Source organism: Cynocephalus volans, chromosome 8, assembly GCF_027409185.1.
Source record: "Cynocephalus volans isolate mCynVol1 chromosome 8, mCynVol1.pri, whole genome shotgun sequence".
Taxonomy (NCBI): domain Eukaryota; kingdom Metazoa; phylum Chordata; class Mammalia; order Dermoptera; family Cynocephalidae; genus Cynocephalus; species Cynocephalus volans.
The window spans coordinates 76,281,694-76,298,501 of NC_084467.1; the positions used below are offsets into that span (position 1 = coordinate 76,281,694).

The 16,808-nt window shown below is 42.4% G+C and overlaps 1 pseudogene; it reads right to left on the bottom strand.

The window, feature by feature from the left end:
- Positions 1–4,209: 4,209 nt before the first annotated feature.
- Positions 4,210–4,997, bottom strand: LOC134384594 (small ribosomal subunit protein eS1-like; annotated as a pseudogene).
- Between the last annotated feature and the right edge of the window lie 11,811 nt (positions 4,998–16,808).

Below are 16,808 nucleotides of genomic sequence, written 5' to 3' on the forward strand. Positions count from 1 at the left end.
TAGACTGCTCTGAGGTAGTGGCCAGCCTTCCTTCACGCCTGGGTGTGCATGGGCATGCGTTCTGTCAGACACGCAGACGCCGTTCTCTCTGGATGGCAGTGGATGGGCCTGTGGAATCCCATCCTCAGCTTCCCCCACGTATCCCCAGTGCCCTCTGTGAAGTGTTTGGCCCCAAGCGCCTGAGGGGAGCACACTCGTACCAAGGGGTTGTGCTCTATAGCAATGTGTGACCCATGAAGGAGGTCTCGTGATTCATTTTTCATCTTATCATTAGTGGCCTTGCCCCTCGGCCAGGGTTGGGAAGCAATGGGCTGGAGGTTTGTGCTATGAGCAAATCTGAATCACAGGGAGAATGTGAAGGAGACGAGCAGTTTAAAAATACCCCATAGGAAAGAAATGGTAAGCGACAGGGTTTCTTTTGACCTTTCCCAATTGAACCTCTAGAAGAGGTGTCATAAACCTCTGCAGGAGTGACTAAGAGCTGGGACAAAGGCAAGCCTGTTACAGACGTCCCCGTAACTCCAGGAGCAAATCTCTTTTTTCCCCTCCTAAATAACTTCAGAACATTACATGGTATTAACAAGTTTCCCAGGACAGGAACTTCTAGTTTATTACTTGCTCACATTGTCATCAGAAATTAATTTTGTCCCTGAAAGACAAATTGGCTGGTAGCTTACAAAGTTAAATGGGAAGAACAAGTGCGCATCTGTTTCTTCTGCATTTTGTCTCCTTGGTGTCTTACATATAAATGAATCAGAGTGTTCAAACTTAAATTAAGATCTTTGGCTAGATAAACAGTTAAAACTGGTTCCCATAGCTACCTCTCACACATAGCTGTGATTGCATTATAATCCCCTAGTAATCAGCTCTAAATGAAAGAAAGATAAGAGTGCTCTTTTCAGTTTTCAGGACTGATTTTTATTAGCTCTCAATCAGTCCAGGACTGCTCTGCCTTTCATCACATTGTGGTAGTGTTTGTAGAATCATTAGAGTAATAAAGTGTAAATCTTACTGAGGTGCATTTTTCTTGAGGTGTTTTATATAACGAAAACTCTGAAGATTACACTGGCTGGTACCAGAAAGATTTGTTTCTGCGACGAAAGTAGGAAAGTAATGTATGCTATATTCATTTAATCTTTACAGAGTCAAAAGCTAATGAATTATCCAGCCTAGGTAAAGCAATCGCCATGAAAAAACTCCTGGACTTACATGGCCATGTATTGCCATAATCTAGATTTGCGTGTATTAAGGCATTTCCTAATTTGGCTTGTTATCCTTCTCCAGCACCGTCCTAGTGTAAAGCCTCACATCTACAAATGCATTACCCACAAAACCGCAGGCTTTGCTATTCCCAATGTGATTTCTTTAGCAAACCAGTATAATCCAATAAAACATCATGTTGCTCCAACATTGAAGTATTTATTGCGGAATAAATTTCAGCTTAAAAAAGTACACTTGCTCCCCTTCCTTCTCATATATCACAGAGTGACCGGTCCTTTCAGCTTCATTTGGGCAGGAGATTGCTAAGTGGGGAAAAGTGGCAACTGGAGATAACGGCTCTCTAGTGCCTCTCTGCATTTTTTTCTGGATTTTTCTGGGCCAGTCCAAAAAATGATTTCATGAAAAGGAACTTGCAGTGACTTTTCCCAAGTGTTGTAGGATTTTTCACAGATTTTGCAGGTGTGCTACACATTTGCAATTAACAGAATACTTAATCCTGATGTGTCTCTCCCTTCCCATAGGCTTTATGAGAGCTGCAATATGTGACAATGCATCATACCTATAAAAATGCTTGCTTGTTTTAAGTGTTGGATTTTATGCATTTTATATTTATATTAGGCCGAAAGTGTCCCTATATTTTAGTGACAGACATTTACATTCATCCACAGGGTAAGAAACAATATAATGGAGCAGTATGTAGTCTCCACAAGAGTTTATAGAAATGTAGTGGTTTTATATTTAATTTTAAGTTACCATTTTTTTAAAAAAGAGATTTTGCCTGGGATGATTATCACACTTGCTATGCTCACATGGCAATAATGTGCATCTTTGCAATAAGCAGAATGTTTGTAAGATTCAGGTAGCCAGAGTCAGGTGGTGGCATTATGAAGATTTTCACCAGGTATCGTTTTGGTTTATACCACTATATGTAAAAATATGGGTAGGATTTGGCCTGCAGATAGAATTTTTAGAGCACAAGAAGAAGAAATCTCTTGATGAGGGTGGGTCAAGATGATAAAGGATATCTTGTTTTCAGTTTTGGGTTTTTTTTTTTTAACTCTTTCATAGCCCCGAGAGAGACTACTAATGTTATATACTACTTATATTTAAAAATATAAAAGCCTAGATTCACGTATTGGTTCTCTTTCCTTTTTTTTTTTTTTTTAAACAAGAAATCAAATAAAATATTTTGCTGATGATGGCGCTTTTTGCATGTGTTTGCATGTTGGTACTTAAATGCAATATGTCTGGAAGATGTTGCTATTTCACACTACACACACAGAAAGAGAAAATTGTAGGTCCTGATTATCAACAGATAACAAGACATACTGTATATAAATAAATGCTCAGCATCAAAACCCATTATTGGATTAGCTATATAATCATGTCTCAGGCTGTAAGTCTGTGCTGACAAATGAACACTTTTCATTTGGCTCAAGGTCCTCATCAGCAACGGAACTAATTTTACATTCTCACCCATTAAGTGAATAAGATGTGGAAAAAGCTGTCTGCTTTTTGAAGTGTAAATTTGCTGCTACAGGCTGTGCAGACCAAAGCGCTTTTGAAGCAGGCAAATGAGATCATCTCTAGGGACATGCGAACCTCACAAAGTTTAGGTCATTTTTGTGGAAGGAACGGGGTGCATATGTGCATACGTGTGTTCACCAATGTTCGTATGATTTAGGTTGCACGTCCCTTCTGCTGTGTGGGTGTTCTTGGGCGTAGATGATGAACACTTTGTATAAACTTGGGAAAGAACTGAGAGCATTGTTGTCTTCTTCTCTAGAAACCAATGACCCCCAGAATCTGCCTAGATCCTGAGATGGGACGTCAGGAGTTGGCATGTTAGACAGTCAGGATGCCCTGAGAAGAATGCGCCGCACTGGAGAAGGAGCTCCCAAGCCTCTGGACCCCCGCTGTTCTGCGGGACTTTACATACTTGCATACTAATGACTCCGCACGTGTATCTCTTGTGCAGACCCCACCTTTGAGCTCCAGATTCTTAAATGCAACTGTCCACATGGTGTATCTACTTGGATGGTTCATTCATAGCTCAAACTTAACATTTCCCAAATAAGAAACCATAGGGCTCTGCCCTAAGACGTGTCTCCATCCCCAATTCCTTTTTACCTCATAAATTGCATTACCATTGTTCTTCTTGCTCAAGTAAGAGACTTAAGAGTCATCCTTGCTTCACCCCTTTCCCTCGCCAATGAAGTGCAATCTATCAGCAGTCATGATGGGTTTATCTGCAAAATATACCTAAGTCGCCTTGGACACTGAGCCAGGCAAACATCATCCCTCACCTTGACGACAATGACAGCATTCTCCAAACCTGCCTCTCCACCTCCACTCTAACCACCGCTGCTTCCCATTCATACCAAGCAGACGGTCATCTTAAAATGTACGTGTTATGGGCCGAATTGTGTCCCTGCCCTAAATTCATATGTTCAAATCTTAACCCCCAGTACCTCAGAATGTGATCATACTTGGAAGGAAATAGGGTCATTGCAGATGTAATTGGTTAAGATTAGGTCATACTGAAGTAGAGTGGGCCCCTATTCAATACGATGGTTGTCCTCATAAAAAGAATGCCACATGGAGAGAAAGACATACACAGAGGAAGGATGGTGTGAGAACACAAGTAGAACACCACCTACCAGGAGTGCCGAAGATTGTCAGCAAACCATTGGAAGCTAGGAGAGAGGCCAGGAACTAATTTTCTCTCAATCAACCCTGCCAGCACCTTGATCTTAGATTTTTAGTCTCTAGAACTGTGAGACAATAAATACCTGTCGTTTAATCGACCCAGTCTAAAATATTTTGTTATGGCAGCCCTAGCAAATTAATATAGGGTGGAATCATGTCTCTCCACTACTAAAGCCCTGGATGGCTTCCTAGGTTTTATTTATTTATTTATTTATTTATTTAGTTTATGTATTTTTTTTAAATGGGATTTTTTATTTGTCACTATTGAAAGTCTGAACTTTAAACAGATTCTTGGACTGGTGGTTCATGTCCATCAGCTCGTCAACTTTAGCACCTGTTTCATCCCCAGTAGCTTTTCCAGAACTACCACCTTCACCATGGAGCTCCATGAGTTTTCCCAATTCAAACTTGGGTTTCTTCAGCATTTTCACTTTTCTAACAGACACCATGAAGAGGATAAATAGCCTGGCAAGCCTTTTCTATGTCTTTTCCAATGCTGTCTGGAATCAATTTATTGACCACTTCTTCCAAGTCATTGGTCTGCACTTCTTGGGTCATGATTTCCATCATCTTTTTTCAGATTTGGTGGACCTGTTGGTGCTGAGCATGAGAGGTCTTCTGCATCTGACTGTTGTGCTTTTTAGTAAAACCAACACAGAACAGACGAAGTAAATAACCATTGCTAGTATTGACATCAACATGAGCTTCGGTCATGGTCTGCCATTTTTTGACCATAGAACACATTTTGTCACAAGTAAGATCCATGCCGTGGAAGTTAGGCAGTTTTTGCACTGGACATCCTCAGTAATTAGCTTGAATTTTCTAAATTCAACTTCATCATTCTGCAGATCAGCAAGGCTCACTTCAAACACACGACCTTTGAGGCTATCAGATGCAATTTTGCTTCCTTGAGTCCTGGTGACTAATGTTTTTCCAATATTTCCTATATTGAACATAGCAGGTGCTTTCACATCATACCAATCTTTCTTAGAAAATGGATCAACCACTATCTTCTTGGCTCCCTTTTTGCCGCCTTTTGTAAGGCACTTGTTCTTGCCAACCACCATGGTGCTGCTCAGAGAGACAAAAGGTCCCCTATTTTATTTAGATTCGAATTCAAATTCTTCATCGTGACCTACAAAACCCTTCATGACCTGGCCCCCACCCACATCTCCAGTTTCATTTCCCTCCAATGCTTCGCTCATCACCTCAGCCCCACTGGCTACTTTTCCGTTCTGTGGTCATGCCACACTCTTTCCCTTTTCATGGCCTTTGCCCATGCCGTGCCCTCTACTTGGAGTGTTTGTCTACTCCTCCACTCTCTTGCATGGCTAACACGTGTCCTTCAGGTCTTAACTTACACCTCACCCTTCCCACTCCTGCTGTATTCTACGCTTTGGCCCTATTATTATTATTTTTTAAATAATTACTTATTGTGCTATGTACTTACTTTATATTCTTGTGTACTTTCTTTTTCTGGTCTAGTCTATAAGGCTCATGAGATCATGTCATTCTGGTTCATCAGTATATCTCCAGTGCCTGACATAGTGCTTGGCGCACACCAGATGCTCAGCCTGTCACACACTGAACCTTGGCTCAGTGGATGAATGAATGGAAGGTGCTTAGATAAGCACCCCTACCCAAGCCTTGTGGTGGTGACATGTGTTTCACATAAGTCTTTATCCTTTTTTTTTTTTTTTTAACTGCTAACTGTTTGGAAAAGGGTGATTCTTGCATGGAAAGCATCCTTTGGTTTCTCTGTGTGTTAGATATGTCTAGATTACTTTATAGCCTCAGGGTTGTCCGTCTACAATTGGAGGACTGAGCAGGAATTTAGGTGAAGGGACACCACAGTAAAGGTAGGTCAGGTCTTTTCCCATTAATTGCACCAAGATGTTTGTGAATCCTCTCCCAGAAAGGACTTGGCCTCTTGGCAGGCCAAAGAATACACTGCTGTGTAGAAATAATCTGTGATCTTAGCTTTTGCCAAGTTGAAAAATAGGAAGTTATGTGGGTGAGTGTGGGGGAGACTGCTAGCTGCCCACCAAAATCTGTTCTTCTTTCTTCCTGGGCACACGATTAAATTACATTTCCCAGTCTTCTTTGCAATTAGGTGTGGTCACATGACTGAGTTCTCTTCAATGGTATGTGGGCAGAAGTGATGGGTGTCATTTCCAGGTCCAGCTCACTGAAAACCTCCCTTATGTACAATCCATGATCTTTCCTTTCTAGCTGGTGGGGCTATCAATGCCCAGGACAATCCTAGAAGCCATGGTCAAAATTGGAAAACCACCATCAGCTTAGGTCTCTGATGACTATATGGAAAAGACCCTTCCTCCATGCCTGAACTGACCAAGCAATCCTGGAGAGCAGTTTGTATTAAGCCACTGAAACTGCAGAGGCTATCTGTAACTGCAGGCTAGCCAACCCTAACAATATTATGACACCTTCCATAAGAAGCTGCCTCTCATGACGGGTGAAACAGCAAATGCTAAATCACTGATAGTGTTGGCTAAAGGAGGGGGGCTTGAGGAGGGAGATGAACGGACTGTTAGGATTGACTCAAGAAGAAATCTCTTCTCTCTCATGAGCCACACTAGAAAGGATTTGAAAAGAAACAAGGTAACAACTCATTCTTTCTCCACCCTAAGGAGAAGATGACATCTGCAAGGTGTCTCGCTATCTTCTGCCGCACATGCCTGGACTCTGTACCACTCCAGGTTAGTCCTCTGTCCTCTCTGGCCATGGTCCTTTTGAGGGCATTGCAAAGACTTTGGAACCAATAATAGGAAGACAAAATGTGTGGGGTGAGCACTCAGGGCCTGGAAGGGGAAGAAAGGGCAAACGAACTTTGAATGGCGTTCAGATGTCTGATATCTTCTCAATGGCTGTATCTGCCAGGAGGGTGGTGGCTGTGTCCACTGGTCCTGTGTCTCACTACGCCAGCCCAGTACTCGGTAGAGCTTATGTCTAATGAACGTTTGGGAAATGAATACACACATCACCTCATTCTAACATCACAGAAACCCTGTGAGGCGATAAAGCTTTATTACAGGCAGTGTTGTTTGCCTGCTGGGGTCAGAACAATTCCTATTTCATTTTCCTCTGGTATATGGATGACTACACTTTCAGTTAGGTGGACCATCGACTGGTTCTGGTCAAAGAAGCGTGAGGGTAGGTGACATAGCTGTGAAGGCTTCTCCAGCTCCGCTCTGTGCTGCTGCAGTAAATCCTGAGGCCCTGTGCTCATGAGGCAGAGCCTCTGTCAGTCTGGCCCTGAGTGACTCTGTGGAAAAGGACAGAGCTCTTCACCGACTTGTGCTGGGCACGTAGTGTGAGCCAGCAACACATTTTTGTTGGGTTAAGCCATTGTGCATGTTACACTCCAGCGTAACCTTAGCTGTGTGGACTCGCACGTCAAACGGCAGCTTCCCCTCTTTGCTTTATGTGCACAAAACTTTGAATTCTGCCAGCTCGTCTCTGGAGGGCCATCTGCTTCAGGGGAGGTCAGGCCTCTCCCAGCTTCAGGGGTGGAATGTGGGTGATCTAAGTTGACCATGGTAATCTTGATTTCCTCAGCCAGTGATGACTTTAGGGAGAAGCATATAAGCCAGGTTTGGCCAATATGATGGCTGGGAAATTCTGCTGGGGGAAGTTTGGGGGAAGTTTTCCTCATGTATACACCATGAGACAAGAATACTTCCTTTTCATGCCCATGGATATTATTTTGGGAGGATGTGAAGCATGGAGCTGCTAGAACCATCTTGTAGCCACAAGGGAAGCTGCCAGTACACTGAAGTCGAAACACTAGAAAGTAGAGGGATGCTGTTTAGGCTATTTTAGTTGAATATTCCATTCCTTGTACCTCAGAGCATCCAAACAGATTTTCTCCATTTTATCAGAGGAAAAGGAAGTTCAAAGAGTATACATGACTTGCCAAAGTCTCTTGTCTTGTAAGTGGAAATCAGGTCTTCTAACTCTGATTATTCTTTCACACTGTTCTGGAGACAGCAAAAAGATTTTCTCTCATCTCCAAACAGTTAATTGGGGGTGGCTGCTTGGAGTGTTGTGTTGTGAAGGGTTTTAAGACAACATCCAACAAAAATGAGGCTTCTGGTTGATTAGCAATTTCATGGGCATGATTGGGAAGCAGTGTCCCTTTTTCCCCCATCACTGTAGTATGCTATGTCACTTCTGGATTAATTTTACTGTGGGAGGGGTGGCGTATTAGTTGTCTACTACTGAGAAACAAATTACCCCTAAATTTAGCAGCTTAAAAAACCCGCAAACATTTACTATCTTCTGGTTTCTGGGAGATATAGGAATATGGGCATATATTAGTTGACTACTTCTGTCTCAAAATCTCTCATGTGGCTGCTATCCAGCTGTGGGCTGGGGCTGCATTCTAATCTGTAGTCTCAACTGGGGAAGGCTGTGCTTCCATATTCACTCACATGGTGGTTGGTAGGATTCTGTTCCTCATGGGCTGCAGGACTGAGGCCTCAGTTTTTCACTGATTGTTCCTCGGGTTCCTACCCCCCAGTCCTCATGCTAGGGCAGCTTACCACATGGCAGCTGGCTTTCCTCAGAGTGAGCACACAAGCAAGAGAGGGTATCCAGGAAAGAAGCCACAGACTTTTTGTAACCCAGTCTTGGAAGGTGCATCTTGTCATTTATTTGTTAGAAGCGCATCAGTAAGTCCAGTGCACACTCAAGGGGAGGGGCTTATGCAAACAGTGAACGTCAGGAACAGGGATCAGGAGGCAGCCATTTCAGAGGCTGCCTACCTACCACAAGTGACAAATAAAACAACACGTGAAATTACTTTTTTTCTGTGTCCATTTCTGTAATTGTTGTGGTTCACTATTTTGCCTCAGTAATTGTGATTTCTTTTGTTGAAGCTCTATTCTCTCTCTGTGAGTTCAAACAATAGCAAGAGGGCCTGCCTGATGTCCCCTTTCCATGTTAACAGGGTAAGCATGTAATAAGGATGTTATTATTATTATTAGTTACAATTAATAACATTAACTATAGTCAACAGTATTACAAAAGAGTCCCTCAGTGCAGTGAGTGCTATTGGCATTGGCATTTTTCCTCTTACTCCTTCCCCAAGTCCTGGTCACGTCACCTGTGTGCCTGTTTTGACATTGAACCCAACCAGGGTTGTCTTCTCTGGCGCCCTTGTCTCCTTCCCATGTGGGATGTGCCTCAGGACTGGGTTTAAATCTGGTCTATCTCTGCGAACTTGCCTGCTGAAGGAGGGTGTAAGACAGGAAAGGAGAGGAAAAGCAATCCTTTAGGACAATTCTATTCTTCAGCGTTTGGAGCTTCCTTAGGCACCAGACGCACAGTCCCAGGAGAGAAAGAAACTATTTCAGGGACTCGGTATAAGGAAAAGAATGAAGTAGAATGGGTTAATGTTAACCAAAGGAGCTGAACAGTCGTGAGCTTTTACTAGCCTATCAGGATGGATAAGATGAGGGGGAAGAAACTGGACTTTTAATAAAGGGAGACAGATTAAATTAATCATGACAGCAAAATGAGCAAGAAATGCTTTCACATTGTTATTTAATAAGAAAAATGTGTAATTAACTGATAAAAATAGTTTTTGCAAGAAGCAGGCAGTTAAATAGTTTATAAAGCCAGCCAGGCCTAATCCTCAGCGTCCCTGACTGTTAGCAATCAGAATGCTTTTTATATGGTGTCTTTCTTTGGAAGCGCATGAACCATCTCACCACAGACATTACCTCATTTGTTTCAAGGCCTAATGAATGCTTTATGGCTGAGAAATGGTGGAGGAAGCAAGGGAGACTGAAGGATGAAGAAACTGAGGCACAGAGAGAGAACCAAATGTGCAGTCCCTGGGTTTTCTCATTCCTGACCTCCTGCTCTTTAATTGTGTTGTAGGAGTAGCTAATGAATTAAAATGAAACAGTTGCTGGTCCCTTCCAAAGCTGCACAGAGGCACCTGGGCTGTGTATTATGGCCGATGTGATACTAGTCTTCTGAACGGGAGGTGGGGGTGGAAAGAGATCCTGGCATTTGCCATCTGGTAAGCCTGTCTTTAATCCTCAGTAAAGTAATGGAATGGAGATGAAGAAAAAAATGTGTAAGAATCAAGAGCATAATGCCACCATGAGCAAGCAGCTGTCTGGATTTTTAAAGAGCAAATTCCATGAGACAAATTTAATTGCATTTTTTAATAGAATTAAAAAAAAAAAAGAAAAAAGAAAAAAACCTCCACATTAGTGGGTGAAGGAAATGAAATGGATGCATCCAGAAATCTCACTTAAAAGATGAATTTAGCTGAGCTGGTTCTGAGCTTTGTCTCCTGGATTGAAACCTGGCTGGAAGGCCACATGGGCGGCCATGGACTGACTGGGGGGTGGTGGCCAGTGGTGTGCTCCTGGCAGGCTCTGAGTTGGGCCGGCATCTATAGAGCATGATTATTAATGACTTGCAGGAGGTGATGAGCAGAACATTAATTAAATGTGCACATGTGGCCAAGTGGGAAATTGGCGGTGAAAACACTAGAGAGGCAGGCGCATAATACCCAGGTACTTGTTTTTCAGCTTCTGTGATTTGGCCTGTGAGAGTGGCTCGACTTTGCTTCCCTGCTCTCCTCCTGCTGTCTTGGGCTTGAACCAGATTTTTGCATGGTGCCACAGAGGAGGTGTCAGAGGAGGTGCCTACAGAGCAAGCTCCCAAATCCCCTTGCCAAACACCAGGCTGTGTACAAGTTGCACCTCTAGCTTGATGCACTGAAAAGGAAGCCTGCAAAAATTAATATTGATATTAGCTGAGTAATGAAGCAGCTGCAAAGCCGGTTCACAAATATCTCACCCCATTTCTTGGCATGTTTACAGCTGCAAAGGGGAGGACAAGCAGGAGACGTAGGGGTGGGGAGGCTTCTCCTCTGACTCATCCTCAGGCAAGCCCTTTGGTCCAGCTCATCCTTCCTGAGAGAAGCCTGTGTGGTTTGACTCTGAATCCATTTAGGCATTTGGAAATTAGGTGGCTTGCCCCAAATCCTAAAGAAAACCATGCTGATAAATGAAGCCAGAGCATTACATAGTTTTCACATTCAATCAACATTTAGTTCTCTTCTTAAGAGATCATCCCTAATAACTCCGCTAGCTTGGCTGGTTGCTTTGTCACAACTGGGTCTTGGCGCTGTTCCTATTGGAACTTATATTTATTTGAAAATGCCTCTGTTGCCAAGGTAGAAAGACTAGCTCCAGGAGAATGCAAGCTCCTTGCTCTGCAATATCAAGTACTGTGTGTTCTGAGATGGTAGATTACCTTTTGTGTTTTATTTAATCTGAAAACCATTAGCCAAACTCTGTGTAGACAGGGAGAGTTTTGTAATGGTGAAGGTGACATTGGTCAACCCTATTCCATTCTGAAACTGTACTGTGGCTGTTGAGTTGGCCATGTAAGTGTTTAGGAAGAGGGATAAAATTACCACCCTCACCACTACAACAACAGTAATGTAATCTCCAGTATTCACTGACTGCTATCAGGCATTATCTAATCTAATTCATACAACAATGCTATGGAGATAAGTATTATTATCATCTTTATTTTACAAATCAAAACATTGATCAAGACTGGGATAAAAGCTTGTAGAGTACAGAGTAAACTTCAGAGAGCAAAGCCTGTAGAAGGCAGAATTGCCCTGATTCTCAAGCCTATTGCTCCAGCATCATGACTATCACTCAACCTTGGCCCAAGAATACTTAGGCTGGGAATTTGATGCCTAGAATAATGGATCTGGAGTCCAGGGCCAGATAGTAAAATGCTACTCTTTAATTACCTATCTAATATTTCTTTAGAGGAGAAGCTGAGATTTACATGAGGGATGGGTAGAGATAAACGATCCTTGGTGGCAGCACCCTGCCTTTTTTCTACTCTCACAAGCAGTTCAGCTCTAGCCCCAGACTTGCACAATCCACCCAGGAAAGCATAAGTGCTGAGTTTGCTGGGCCCTTCTGAGAAGGCAGTTCAGTGACCCTCTGTTGTTACTTAAGCATGCTCCCTTTTGAGTCTCACTTTGCAGCTTTGGGAGCTTATCAAGTCATTCATTACAATGATATATAGCATATGTTAGAGGAATTCTGATATATTTAATTTTCTTCAGACCATTCCATTTCCAGTGATTTTTTTTTTTTTTTTTTTTTTTTTAGGTCCAAGTGTTACTCTACTGGCCCTGCCAGGGCCACATCCACTAACTCTTTGATTGGGAGGGCAGGAAGCAGGTATCTAAGATTGAACTAGTGAACAGACAATTTCAGATCAGGGCAAAGAATCTCTGAATGCTGACAAAGGCATGTTTGGCCTTAAAGCTGTAATTAAATGTTTTAGGTATCATACTTTGGGAAGGCAATCAGAAATTTTTGACCCAGGTCCCCAGTTATAGATTGTATGTTGTGATAATATTGTCATCCTATATTCCTAGAAATGAGGAAACTGAGGCCCAGAGTAGGAGAGAAACTTGCTAAAGTTCATCCAGAAGATAAGTGCTGGAGCTAGGTATGTTTCTAGAACTGCTTATTCAAGAAATCATTCCTTTTCCATTGGGGGCAAAACTTAGAGGGAAGAATGTAATTTATGGCACATAGTCGTGTTTAAGTTGACAGCCTAGTGAACCACAGAGTGTTCTCCTTCCACAGGAAGTGTGTGACCATTTCAGCAAATCCTTTGTGGTCTTTATAAAATCCAGAGTTAAATGAACGAACAAAGAGCAAAATTTCCGGGTTTTGTTCTTGATTTAACTTGAACCTTTGGCATCTTGCAGCCAAGTTTGTGATGAATAGAACAGGCAAGTCTACATATGCTTTCTTTAACAGATTTATTTCCATCTGAGAGGACTGCATGTTATACTACTAATGTAGAAGCTTAAGGAAAAGAGTATATATCACAAGCTTAAAAATGTATAGTATTGGGCTGGTTGATTAACTCAGTTGGTTACAGCAAGGTGCCGATAACAGCAAGGTCCAGGGCTCGATCTCTGTACTGGCCAGTGGCCCAAAACAAGCAGACTAAATGTATAGTATCAAAATGACAGTATCAAGCATAGAGGAAGTGTCCAATAAATATTTATTGAATAAATACATGATTATTAAAATTCTTACTTTTGTGGATTTTTTTTGGCATATGCAATGTTTTAGTTTCTTTTGAATTTTGTGACTATACATCCTTTTGTGTGTGGGTGGGTGGGTGGGTGAGCAGGGGCATGGGAGCATGCAGGCGACAGTGGCTGTGGCATTCTGAAGAGCCATAAAAAGCTGTACCCCATGTGGGCAAATCATAGTTTCATTCTGGACCTCAATCTGCTCATTTGCAAAGTAAAGGCTGGAGTGAGAGGACCTTTGGGGTCCCTCCCAGTTCTATGTATGACTATCTCGATTCTTACGTTGAAACTTAGATATATTTTCATTAATGATGAATTTGGGAAACTGGTGGCAAGAATGTTGAGTCCAATTATACAGTAGAGATTTTTAATCCAAACATTATGTATCCAATACTAATCAAAAATACAATGAAAGGATTTTAAAAAGTAAAAAGCAAACTGAGAAACTACCAGACTATAAAACAAGCGCTTTTCCTTTCTAGCTCTTACAGGCTCATTCTAACATCTGGGGGATTTACAGGTGTTAAAATTGCCCCTGAAAGAAGCCTTTTTATTTCCTGGGGTGATGGAAATATATTGATAATTACAGGAGGAAATGAGGTTTTTTAAATAAAACAATTAAAAGGGCTTAGTGTTTAAAAGAAGAAAAATGTAATTTTCCTTTATTTTATCTATCATTAAATTGATGTTACAAGCTATTAGAAGAATTTAACCACAGCTGATTTTCAAATTTAATCCATACTTACATGGATAGTCAGAGAAGAGGAAAAGCTCAGTACCTGTGTACACGCAGGTACATGCACACACACCTCAGGGGTTTGCTTCTTTAAAAATTATGAAACCTCAAGTGGTGACCAAAGAATGACAGAATGTGAGACAGGGACTATGGGGATCTAAAGGAGCAATCCCTGCTTCACAGTAAGAGACTGTTCTTGATTTAGTGCAATATTATACATATTTTCGGTCTTATTTTTAGTTGTAAGTGACTACATGACTGTAATATGTGAGCATCAATATGTGACATCCAAACACATCTTGAGATGTGTTGAGATTATTGTCAAAAGTGTCCTGGCTCCCAAGTGCACCCAGGTCTTCCCATCTCTGTGCCCAGTGGCATCACATTGGTAGTTTGAAATTGGCCACGGTGGGAGTATTCACACCTTGGAAGTCAGCAAATCCTACAAATCAGCCCCTGCCCACCAATCTGGTTGTAATTTAGCTATAATCAGTAGTATATACTTATTAGCATACCATTGATCATAGTTAAATAAAACTTAGAACAAAATTAATGGGACATATTACAATTTAATATTGTTTGCAATGATAATTAAACACAAATGATTCATATACATTCACATACAGAACCAGCTGCCCTTCACTGAGCACCCAGTATGTGTCAGACCTTGTACCTTTTATAGGTTGTCTCTAGTCCTCATAGGAACCCTGCAAGGCAGGTGTTATTTTCTCCACTTGATAGATAAAGAAACTGAGACTCGAACTGATACTCAAAAAATTGTCTGTGGCCACACTTCTAGTTAATTGTCAATTAGGACGTGAACCCAATATACTCCCACCTACAATGAGTGAACAAAGTGGTGCTGAGTTCAGCTCACGAGGTTGCAGGGAGGGGATGAGACTGAGGGAAGCAAAGGAACTTTGACATCACTAGTAAGTCTCCAGGATCCCCAAATCCAGAGGCTGAGTTGGCAAATGCCTCGTTTCTGCAGCAGGACCTGCTGATGGCTCAGGAGTGATGGACAGGACGCTGGCATTCTGGGAGGCCCAGATTCCCAGCTACACTGGGAGAGAGCCCTTGTGAGTCTCCATAGAGCTAAGAAATAATTCCTGTGCCGCCTTGCTCCAGTGAAAAATTTTCTTGCTGCCCTTACCTTGATGTCTTTGTCATCAAGGTTTTCCTGCAGACCCACAATGTGGGCAAGTCACAGATCCCCTTGAACACACTCTCTCTCTCTCTCACTTTCCTTCCTTATTTGGCATCTGTGCAGCCCATGTCTTAACCTCCCTGTTCAGTCCCTGCCTGCCTTTGCATTCCTTACCTAACTTCATCTTTGCTTCCAACAGCATCTTGGCAGATCCCTTCTGAACAATTCCATTTTCTGAACAATCCCAGGCTTTCCCAGGATAACAGGGCAGAGAAAACTTTATTATTCTAATAATTGGCAACTGAGTTTCTTTAAGAGAGAAGTGTCCTTGGTTCAAAGAGATACCTCAGTGAGTGTCCGGGGACGGGGAGGGGTAAAGGGACTGGCTCACAGGCTCCTGGGGAAGGAAGCTCCTGGCTATGATAAACAGAGAAAGGTTTGGAGCTGGACGAGTGGAATCTAGAAATGAGGTGAGGAAGAGCAGAGGTGGGAGGAGGGAGAGAACATAAACCTTCCTGAGACATTTGATAAAGTTTATAAAACTGTGAAAGAGTTGGTGAAGGATTTTTACATTTTGACTGTGGAAAATGAAGAAGGCTCTGGATTCCACACTGGGGTTGGTATGTGTGGGACCGAGGCAGCTCGTTAAGGGTTGGAGTCAAAGACTTTGAGGAGGGGCTGCTGGAATTAGCAGAAATCTGGAGGAGGACTTTGGGTTTCCAAAGGCCACAGAACAAGTGGGAGGTGGGTTCTGCCCAATTTTCTTGTTACCCACAAAGAGTTGGGGGGGTCTCTGGCTGGTATATGGATTACCCTAACTTCCAATAGCTCACAGCTTCTCCAAATGAACCCAGCTGCTCTGGTTTGACTGGCTCAAACATTCTCTTCCCCCTCCTCCCCATTTTTCTCCTTGGGCCATGTGTAGGCTTAGGGTGTCCAGCTGGTAGTATGATGGTGCTGAATTACTGGGGGCAAGGAAGTTAGGAAAGATGGAGCACCAAGAGGTGGAAGAGAAGAAAGGACCAAGGAAAGAGGGGACTCATTAAAGAAAAAGGAAGTTCCACTTTGTAGACATCCCTCTGCCAGCAAAACAAATACATTTCCCAGGCCGAAACTGACACAAAAATAAGACCCCTCCCCCCAAAAAAACTCTTCACCACCAGAAAACCCCACTTTCCAGTGCTAAGGTGAGGTGGGAACAGTTAAGGGCAGCAAAGTCTGGGTGACCTCGCTGCGCAGAGCACACATGGTAATCTAAGATTGAGCATTGGGCCGAGACAACAGAAGGTGGCCATGGGGGTCCTTCATGACTGACTCAGTTATTCACATGTACACGCCAATAGGAACTTATGTCTTAAATTCTGTCCCTGAGCGTGAAGCTGAAACTGGAAGGCCATTAAAATGGGCCCTTATGAGTGCTGTGGAGAGTTGCTAAAGGTGTGGAAATCCCATCCGTGGTTGACATCACAAAGAAAGAACTCGAGGAGATCCCCTTTCAGATCCTGGCTGATGGATTTTGAACTGGATAGCCAGTTTTAAAACTTGACTTTATGAGAGCTTGGGATGTGAGTAAAACACCTCAAATTCTTCAACCAGCCAATAGTGAATACAGGAATAATAGTCCCATTTTTTTTTTTTTTTTTATGACTTTCATTAGTCACTGAAGGTGATTTCCTAAACTCCAGAAAATTGTTACCAACTGTCAGACTGTGGGTGCCGTAGCCCTTAGTGAGTAAAATAAGCCCAAATAGTAGAAAAACATCCCAGTCTCTATCAAAAGGGAAAAGAGTTCAACTAAATTACTTAGACTTTAAGAACTCAACACCATTTTTCTCTTTGTTTTTTTGTAGTAATAGGAACTC